This window comes from Gossypium arboreum, chromosome 3 (genome assembly GCF_025698485.1).
Source record: "Gossypium arboreum isolate Shixiya-1 chromosome 3, ASM2569848v2, whole genome shotgun sequence".
NCBI classification, from domain to species: Eukaryota; Viridiplantae; Streptophyta; class Magnoliopsida; order Malvales; family Malvaceae; genus Gossypium; species Gossypium arboreum.
Window position 1 is genome coordinate 104249992 of NC_069072.1, and position 11377 is coordinate 104261368.

Sequence of the window (11377 nt, forward strand, 5' to 3'; positions counted from 1 at the left end):
GAGATGTAAGGAGATGAACCTTGTGCTTAATAGGGAAAAGTGTCACATCATGGTTCGAGAAGGGATTGTATTAGGCCACAAAATTTCTAGTAAAGATATTGAGGTTGATAAAACAAAAATTGAGACCATAGAAAAATTACCTCCTTCTAGTTCACTTAAGGCTATTAGAAGCTTTTTAGGACATGTTGGGTTTTACAGAAGATTTATTAGAGATTTTTCTAAAATAGCTAAGCCTTTAACAAAACTACTAGAAAAAGACGTACCTTTCAATTTTGATCAGGAATGTTTAGAATAATTTAATACTCTTAAAGATAAATTAATCAATGCTCCAATTATAATTGCACCTGATTGGAATTCGCCCTTTGAACTAATATGTGATGAAGTGGTTTTACAGTCGGTGCAGTTCTTATAAAGCGAAGAGACAAGCATTTTCAACTGATTTATTATGCTAGCAAGATTTTAACAGCTGCACAAGAAAACTACACTACCACGGAAAAAGAATTACTAGCTATGCTTTTTTCATTCGATAAATTTAGAACATATCTCTTATTATCTAAAGTTGTCGTTTATACTGACCATTTAGCTCTTCGTTATCTCATAACTAAGTCTGATGCAAAAACTCGACTCATCAGATGGATTCTACTTTTACATGAATTTGATTTGGAAATTCAAGATAAGAAAGGGGCTGAAAACCTTGCGGCAGACCACTTTTCTAGGCTTGAAAATCCACATATCAAAGAGCTCGATGAGAGTGAGATAAATGACTTGTTTCCTGAAGAAAAACTCTCGGTTATATCTAACTCTAAGGTACCTTGGTTTGCAGATATCGCGAATTAATTAGTTGCTAACATCCTACCAAAAGGATTGACACATCATCAAAAGAAGTGATTCTTTGCCGATGTGAAAAAATATTTTTGAGAGGATCCTTTTCTTTTTCGTATATGTGCAAATCAAGTAATTCGAAGATGTGTTACAAAGTCAAAGGCAAGCAAAATCCTAGAACACTACCATTCAGGACCGATAGGAGGACATTACAGTGGGACTAGGACAGCATATAAAACGCTCGAATCAGGTTTTTATTGGCCCACACTGTTCAAAGATGCTGACACGTATGTCACTTCTTGTGATAGATGCCAGAGAATAGGTAATCTCTCTAAACGCGATGAAATGCCTCAAACATATATGCTATCATGTGAAATATTTGATGTATGGGACATTGACTTTATGGGTCTGTTCCCTAGCTCATTTAGGAATAAATACATCTTAGTAGAGGTTGATTATATGTCAAAATGGGTGAAAGCTCAAGCTTTACCTACTAATGATGTTAGAGTGGTAGTGAGAATTCTTAAAATGCTCTTCTCTCGATTCGGAACACCTAGAGCTATCATTAGTGATAGGGGTACTCATTTTTGTAATGCTCAATTTGACAAAGTCCTTAAAAAAATGGAGTGCACCACAGAACAGCTACCCCTTAGCATCCTCAAACTAGTGGACAAGTTGAAGTGACAAATAGAGAGCTCAAATGTATCCTAGAGAAAATCGTAGAATCAAATAGGAAAGGTTGGGTGGTAAAAGTAGATGACGCTTTATGGGCCTATAGAACCGCTTTTAAAACTCCCATAGGAACATCTCCTTACAGACTTGCTTACGGGAAAAGTTGTCATTTACCATTTGAATTAGAGCATAATGCATTTTGGGCTATAAAATTCCTAAAATATGATCCTAAACTTGCTAGTGAGAAAAGATTAATGTAGTTAAATGAGCTAGATGAATGGCGAGCAAATGATTATGAGAACTTACGATTATACAAAGAAGTGAAAAAGTGACACCATGATTCTCGTTTGAAGTAACCTAGGCAGTTTGCAGCTAGAGATCTTGTTTTGCTATACAATTCAAAGTCAAATTGTTCCCTAGAAAGCTGAAATTAAGATGGTCAGGTCCATTTGTAGTCCAAACAGTTTTTTGCTACGGCACAATAGAGGTAACTCAGCCAACATACGACACATTCAAGGTAAACAGTTATCAACTTAAACTTTATAATAGTGAGGACTTTAGAGATGATAGAGAGGAGCTTCAGCTTCGTGAACCTTTATAATTGAGAGCACAAGGTAAGTCTAGCTTAAGACTTTAAATAAGTGTTTCTTGAGAGGCAACTCGAGTACTAACATTGCTAATTTCCTCAATTTTTATTTCAGATTATTTCTTTAAAAATTCACTAAACATTAAAATGCAGGTTTTTGACCCACACGGCCATAGGCGCGATAATGAGTTACATGGCCGTGTACCCCGCATGACCTAGACACATGGGCGTGTCCCTGGCCGTGTGGACTTTTTGACTTAGTTTTTAAAATTTGAAAAAAATTGACAGTGAGCTACACGGCCTGGCGATATGGCTGTGTAACCCACACGACATGGACACACGGGCGTGTCCTTCGCTGTGTTGATCTTGGGACTTAATTTTTCTAAAAATCGATAGAAACACGACCTAACAGAGTCCACACGAGCGTGCGACACGGTCGTGTAGACCACACGGCTTGGACACACGGGCATGTCCTTGGCCGTGTGGAACCTGGAGCTAAACTTTTCAATTTTAAAGCAAGTCAGGAAGCTACACGGGTAAGGCACACGGCTGTGTCTACCATCACACGGGTATGGGCGTGGAAGAAGCAAAGGTAATTGCACATGGCCGAGTGATATGGCCGTGTGAACCAAACAGCCGTGGAACCTGAGCGTGTCTTAGGCCATGTGAAAACTGAAGCTTAATTGTTCAAATTTAAATCAAGTCAAAAAGGTACACGGGTAAGTCACACGGTTGTGTGTTAAGTCACATGGGAGTGTGGGATTCCACACGGGCGTGAGAGAAGCGAAGGTGATTGCACATGGCCGTGCAACACGGCCATTTGAACCACACAGCCTGGACACATGGGCGTATCCAAGGTCATGTGAAAACTGGGCTTATGTAATACCCCTAACCCGTATCTGTCACCGGAGTAGGGTTACGAGGCATTACTTGACATATTGAAACATTTAACATTCATTTCACAATCATCATAGCATCTTAGTCACACATCAATACATAGTCCCTTATATAGGTCTATAAGACTTTAAACATGCTTTAGAAAGGGGTCGGGACTAAATCGGGCTCATACAAAAATTTTGAAAACTTAAACATTTTTCAAAGTTATAAAGGTCACACACCCGTGTGAACAGGTCGTGTGCCTCACAAGGCATTAGACATGCCCGTGTGTTTAGGTTATGGCAAAATAGGGCATACATACTGACTTGTCCCACACGGCCACAAGACATGCCTGTGTGCTAGGCCATGTGAAAATTAGGGAGGCTACTGACTTGGGTCACACGACTGACCACACGCCTATGTGCCAGCCCGTGTGCCACACACGGCCAATGGACACGCTCGTATGTTTAGGCCGTGTCAAAACTGTAAGGTATACTGACTTTAAATAGTAGGGTACCCCAAGAGACACACGGCCGTGTAACATAACCGTGTGTCACACACGGCTGAGACACACGCCCATGTCTCTGCCTGTGTGGACAAAAACAGGCTATTTGTAAAGCCAATTTGCCACCCATTTTGGGTCATTCCTACAAACATAAAACCAAGCACATTTCATACCAATTTCCAAACAATTCATATACCATTCATGCCATATCATAAATAATCAAATTCATGCTTATAACCATACCTAAATCATACCAAATCATAATTCAAAGTCATACCAAAACTTAAGTTTCATAACCTCAATTTACTTCATTCAATCATGCCATAAACTTACCAATTTCCCAATTAAGCACATACCAAAACTTACCAAAATTGACCATTTCATTTGGTCATTCAAGAGTGCATCAAAACATACCATTTTTAAACACAAAGTAAATACCAAAATTCATTCATAATCACATACATAACCACGCTATATCACATGGCTAGTTACACATTACAAAACATATTCACACACTTCTAGCCTATACATGCCATACTTCAATATATACATTTTCAAAAGGTACCAAAATATAGTTCGATAGTGTGGTGATGATCCTCGATGATCCCCGAGCTCCCAGTAGCTTCGATATTTAAAAAACAGTTGAAAACACACACAGTAAGCTTTCAAAAGCATAGTAAGCCATATACAAATAAACTTAACACATAATATCAATCTAAATGAATTAATTCATATAATTTAAGGCAAAATACATTCACATAGTCATATATCTCTTATATTTCATTTGATCATGATTCACATATATATATATATATATCATATCTCATTCTCATAGCAACTCATAATTATATCATATGTTCACCAAGGTACATGTACTCACCTTTCATTCTCAAACATGGTATACAATTCAAACGTACTTAGATCGAATACAAATTCTCATAGTCATCTATTTTCTCGAAATGCCTGTTGAACCATTCGGAATCAATAAGGATACTCGAATAGCTTGGAAAGCTCGTACAATGCCAACGTCGCAGACGCGGTCTTTCATGTAATTAATATCAATGCCACTGTCCTAGACAGGGTCTTACACGAGATCAAAATGATGCCGATGTCCCAGACATGGTCTTACACATAAATCATAAGTTGATGCCAACGTCCTAGATGTGGTCTTACATGAAAACACATATCGGATCCTATGTCATGACATATGTATCCTAACTATTCCTATGGTTCGTACGAGACTTCTCGGACGTTGAAACTTTGTTGATACTTTCTCAGATATCTCATACTCAACTCATATAGTCATTTATCATTGTTCAAAAGCATATAAACAATAATAATTCAATTCAAAACACATTTATTTGTATATCGACTTACCACGTACAAATTTGAACGAACAGAGTCGACTATTCAACGACTTTCGTTTCCCCCCGATCTAATTCTGTTTTCTTTTGGTTCTTGATCTAAATCAATTCAAATTTAACTTATTCAAGCTCACATTCATTCAAATCAATCCAAAAATACATATTTAGGGTATTTTACAAATTAGCCCTTATATTTTCACATTTTGACAATTTAGTCCCTAATTCATAAAATCACAAAGTACACCAAATTTCCATACACACTTGCTTAGCTGGATATACATGGTGTTCATATAAGCCCATATGTTTCATTTATTTCACATTTTAGTCCATCAAAATCTGATTTTTACAATTTAGCCCAAATTACTCAAATTCATCAAAAATTCAAAGACAAAACATGTTAACCCAACATCAAGCTTCCATATACTATCATCAAACTTCACAAAACTCATAATTTCATCAATGGCATAACTCAAAATCATCAAAAAAGTCAAAAATTGAGACATGGACTTGAAATTACACTAAGCAACAATCACAAAAACATAGAAATTATCAAAAATCTAACAAAACACATACTTAAATCAAAGAAATCAACGGCCGAACCCTAGCTTGAATTTTTCTTTCTTTTTCTTTGATAATTTCAGCAACGATGATGAACATAATGGCTAATTTCATATTTTGTTTTATTAATAATAAGTTTATTTCATCATTTACTATATTCACCTTACTAAGTCATTAATATATAACATATAAACCATGGATATAAATGTCCACTAACCTTTACAACGGTTAAATATCAACATAAGGACTTCTTAATAATAAAGACACATCAATTAAGCCATTATTCAAATATTAGGCCACTTTTACATTTTATTCGATTAAGTCCTTTTATCAAATTAAGTACACAAACAATCAAATTTTCATAAGAAATTTTCACACATACTAATTCACATATAATAAGCACGAAAAATAATATTAAAATATTTTTTAGACTCAGATTTTTTGTCTCAAAACCATTATTCCAACTAGGGTCTAAATTGGACTTTACAGCTTAATTTTTTATCGACATGAGCTGAACAGGATACAACACGGGCGTGTGACACGGGCGTGTCGCCCAACACGGGACTCACACGACCGTGTCCAATTTAAAACCCCTAAACCCTAATTTCTTTTCACCTATTTTGTCTTCTTCTTTCCAAGTTTCTAAGAACCCTAGTTGTTGCCCCCCTTTCCCCTACTCCGACCACCTTTTGCCACCCCACACGCACTGCCCCCTCGATAACCCCTCACCTTCACATACCACCAACACACCTCACGAACCTACCCTCCTTGTGACGCAGGCGGAACCCCTCAGCCACCTTGCGCGCGCCTCCCTTTCACCCTCTTTCTTAACCAACCACCCACCCTATATCCTTCCTCCTCCCTCCACGAAAAAACCCCGTCCGATCTGCCAACCACTGTCCGCCTCTTGCACCGACCACTAGGCACTGTCGTACCCCCAAACCCCGTACCACCGCTCATCATTACCTCCACCATCATTATCGATTTTCCATTTTCCCTCATTTATTTTATTATATTTTATTATTATTTTATTCTTTTTCTTTTATTTATTTTATTACTATTATTCTTATTATTTCTTTATTATCTTTATTGTTTTAACTTGTTTCCTTCATTTTTCTTAATTAGTTAGTTTATTGCATGCTGATTATGTTTATTCTTCCTATCATTTTGGGCATGTTGATTATTCTATGTTTTATTCTAACAGCAGTACACCTTTACTTTGATTTTTGCTTATCTTAATTATTCATTGACCATTGTTAGTTTTATTTGGTTGTTGACATTTTGGTTATTTGTTTGATAAAGGTCCATTTCTTCACTAGGTCCAAATTGTTGAGCTAAACTTAGTTGTTTATTATGAACTTGCCTACTGTGTTGATTCGTTAATTTAATTTATCACTTTATCGCAGGTTTATTATGTCAAACACATGAGGCAAATCTAAGGTCGTTGTCCCTGCTTCAAAAAAGTAGAAGGGCCTCGGCGCGACCTCTTCTTCGAGCGCATTAGCCAAAGCTTGCCATCCTTTCCTACGATTTGCAAAAGGCCCACAGGAGGATCTATACCAGCTACACCGAGTACGACCACTCGGTTTGGGTAGATGCATTGATTGGGCCGCATTAGAGCAGGGCCAACTCATTGATGACGTGCACGCCATTATCACTACAACTCTGTGGGATAGATTATTCGATATCATCGAGCCCACCTACTTGGAGCTCACCTTAGAGTTCGGCGCCACATTTTCAGTCCAACAGGTCATGTCGGTCCATGACGAGCCAGGCACCATCACCTTTTGCTTTGGCGGATTGGTGCGACATATAAGCGTCCCAGAGTTTGGTGCTGTTTTGGGACTTTACACAGAGGAATTCATGAGCGCCGAGGACTTTCTTCAGCTTCATCGGCATATTTATCACTCACCTTCGCACAGTTGGACTGATCTCACGGGCGGCCTGAAAAACTATGATGTGAGTTGCTCAAAGGCGACGTCTCTCCCACCGACCCTATTGTACCTTCACGCTCTTCTAGCTCATACATTGATAGGTCAGAGAGAGAGCATAGGAGTGGTTAGTACATATGACACCTATTTTCTGTGGAGCATAGCTACCGACCATATTTTTTATTTGGCATACTTCATCACTGGCCTGTCACCATCAAACTGAGCGCCACAATAAGGGCCCCATCTGTCTAGGCCCTTACGTGACTCGCCTCGCTCGACATTTCGGTCTTCTCGACAAACTAGAGTAGTCCTCGACACTTACCCTAGTTGGTCAGATGTCCCCTCAGGGCATCTCGAGCATGATCCATATGAGGATGATCGAGTGGGGACGTAGAGTGGACCCCCATTAGTACAGACTATTCCAGTCTGACGTTCAGCATGACCCAGAGGACTTCACTGATAATGTTCCTCTCTACCACAAGGAGCCACCTTCACCACCACCTTTGGGTCACCGCCCTACTCATTCTGCTGCTACTGTAGCAGTCCTCTCCGAGCGATTTACTCGCTTTGAGTAACAGTGTTTTTAGAGGTTCGACATCATCGATGTACCTCTACAGTAGATATACCAGCGTCTCCACATCTCCTCTCCAGCTCCACCAGCTCGCAACATTGACCAGTCTGATGATGAGGACCATTGAGTCCATTTGTCTTTAGATTTCTTTTTCTTTTTCTTTTCTTTTAATTTTTCTTTTTATGTTTATTGTCTCTTTCTATTTTGAAATTTATTTTTCTTTATAATATCCTAATTGAGTTTAATCCTTTGCTCCTCTTTAGTATTTGTGTTTATCTTCTTATTAGTTTCCCAGAATCATGCACTCTCTCTACATTTATCTACAATTTCGCTTTTCACTGTTTTCGGACTTTTATCCATTATTCAGGACAATTTCAGTTTTCTCCCTCTTTTATGATTTTTTTTTATATTATGATTATATTTGTTTGTACATTAAGGATAATGTACATCTTAAGTGTGGGGAGGTTATTTATATGATTATTTGAAAACCCCTGAATTATGCCTTGTACTTAAGTAATTTCCTCATATTACTGTTAGAATGAATTTTTCCTTGATTTATGATTCTTATTGATATGTTTTAGATTAAATTCATAGGTATTTGTGCATTGATGGTTTAAACTTTAAGACACTAGATAATCAAGCATGATAAGTCTATTTTCAGAATTAAAAATTTTTAGGTTGTTTCCTTGAATTGAGTATTACCTTGAAGTTTGAAATTTGCAAGATTGACATCAAAAGCCATAATTTTTGTGAGATTTTGAGCCCTTAGAGCATACATTTTTCTTGCTCACTTTATTATTGGTTATGAGTGTGTCAATATTGATTTGTTATTTTAGAACTTGCTTCGATTATACATGTCGAGACCACACCTTTGATTTGATATATTGAGATGATAAAGGCACCTAGGTTTTAACCCACTTATCTCATAAAAAGCCTACCTCTATAATTAAACCTTAGTGAACCCCTTTAAGCCTAACGTCCAAGCCTGTGTGAAAACAAGGCATACATACTGACTTGAACCACACGGCCAGATACACGCCCGTGTGCCATGGCCGTGGGAAAACTGGAGGGTATACGGACTTGGGTCACACGTGTAATACCCCCTACCCGTATTCATTGCCAGAATAAGGTACGAGGTATTACCGGAGTTTACGATTTTTTTTTATAAATTCAATATAGCCCCTTTATAAATATCTAACCTTGCCTGCAATATTAAATCGAGACCAAAAATAATCCACATCAACCAATCCAATTCAACATATTTGCAAGATAGGTTAACGCATATATATTCACGCATATTTATAAGATAACATCATCGCATACCAAAACCAAGATTTGTTAGCCATACCATTGGTTGACCTTACATTCATTTCACAGAATCATTTACTTTATTAGCTTATACATGCCATTGATTTCCAAAATAAATTTTTTTATATACCGAAATCCTGAGGTTGATAGTGTGATGTGTCTCCGACCAAATCCGACCTCCGAGCTCTTAACACTACAAAACAGGGGAAAAGGAAAGTGGTAAGCACTTTGTGCTTAGTAAGCTCATGTAACAAGAATTATACTTACCTAATATTTTCAATACAATACAATAAACATTCATATATCCATTCAATGCATTATTACCCTAACATGCACAAACTCAACATTCAAGTTAGTACAATAATTTCCATGTACCAATAATATATACTATGATTGATGAGCTCATCAATACCATGATTTCCATTTCCTTGTTATTTTTCCATATTTACCCCGTTAAATTTCTTGAAATTTCGATGGATTTTCAGAGGTACACTTTTAGTGTACATTCCTGGGTCCGTCAATTCATATTCATGTGCGCACATTTCCATTTCAGAGAGCACACTCCCGCGAACCTCATCCTTACAGCGGGATTACTAGTCCAGGCTAAATCCCCTGTAATATAAACTCATAGAGTATTGTCGCGATTACCAGTCCAGGCTAAACCCCTTGCAACGACAATTACTCTAATGAGCTTAGATCTGAATTACCATCCAAAGCTAAATTGGACCTAATTTGGATTACCCGTCCGGCTAAATCCATTTTACACATATTCTTCGGAGGGCTATATCAGATAGGATCACCGTCGTGCTAGATCCTTTTACCGTCAATTCCTTTTCGGAGATCCATCGAATTTTCCTTTCATTCAACCGGGATTTCTTCCCATTTTATGAAATATATCAATGTTTCATTAATTTTCATACAATAAACATTCAAATGATATTCAAATCAATAACATACATTTCAAGCATTTAAGAATATAATTCAAGTTACACGAACTTACCTTGATACTTGTTCGTGTACAAAAATCTACTAATCTTGAAATTTTTCCTTTCCTCGATCTAGCTTCGTAGTTGAATCTTCTGGATCTAAATAAATAAATTTAATCATCAATTTAATACATTTCATGTTCATATGCAACAATTTCTATAATTTCATTATTATTTATAGTTTATTCAAAGCTATCTATTTGAGTCATAGTCACTCAATTATTTATAACTCGAGCTACGAAACTCTAATGCGAGAGGATTTAAAAGGAAATTAGACACTAAATAAATTTATAACTCGAGCTATCTAATTTCCTTTTAAATCCTCTCGCATTAGACACTTAAGCTATTTAATCATCCCATCCACTTTTACACCTTTTACAATTTAGTCCTTTTCATTTAATTAACTATCCAAACATTAAAATTTCCTAACAAAATTTTAATACCACATTATTAACATTTCATAAATATTTATAAAATTATTTTTGACTCGGTTTTACGAGATATAGGTCCCGATACCTTATTTTACCCAATTTCTTCAATAATTTCTTTTTCTAACTAACCACTAAATCGGTAAAATTTTTCTATCAATATTTTCATACAATTTTCCTATCATATCAATTTTCATGCAAAAATATTAAAATAAATTTCTCTTTAAATCGAATTTGTGGTTATGAAACCACTATTTCAATAACCTTGAATTTAGGCCATTACAACACGGCCGGCCATACGCCTATGTGCCAGCCCGTGTGCCACACATGACCAATAGACATGCCCGTGTGTCTAAGCCGTGTAACTCACTGACTTATTTTAACTAGGATTCAAGGGTCACACGGTCAAGTCACACGCCCGTGTGCTTATGTGACAGCCCTAAATTGACCCTAGTCGGAAAGCGGTAATCACCGAAGTATTTGAATATGATATTTATTGTCTAAAATGTGTGAATATGAATGTGTGAAAGTTTTAAGCTTCGATTTAGTCGATTGCATGTGAATTCAGCTAATAGGACTTATGTGTGACACTTTTAAAATGTGACAGGTTAATCTATAAGGATCAATTAATGCATGTTATAAGAATGATGGGTTTGCATGTCAAATTTCCAATTATAATGAGTAGTGGCCGGCCATGGATGGGTCATTGATGATAATATGAATTTTCTATTAGCATTATTAGTTTAGAAAATAAATAGTGAATTAAGAAT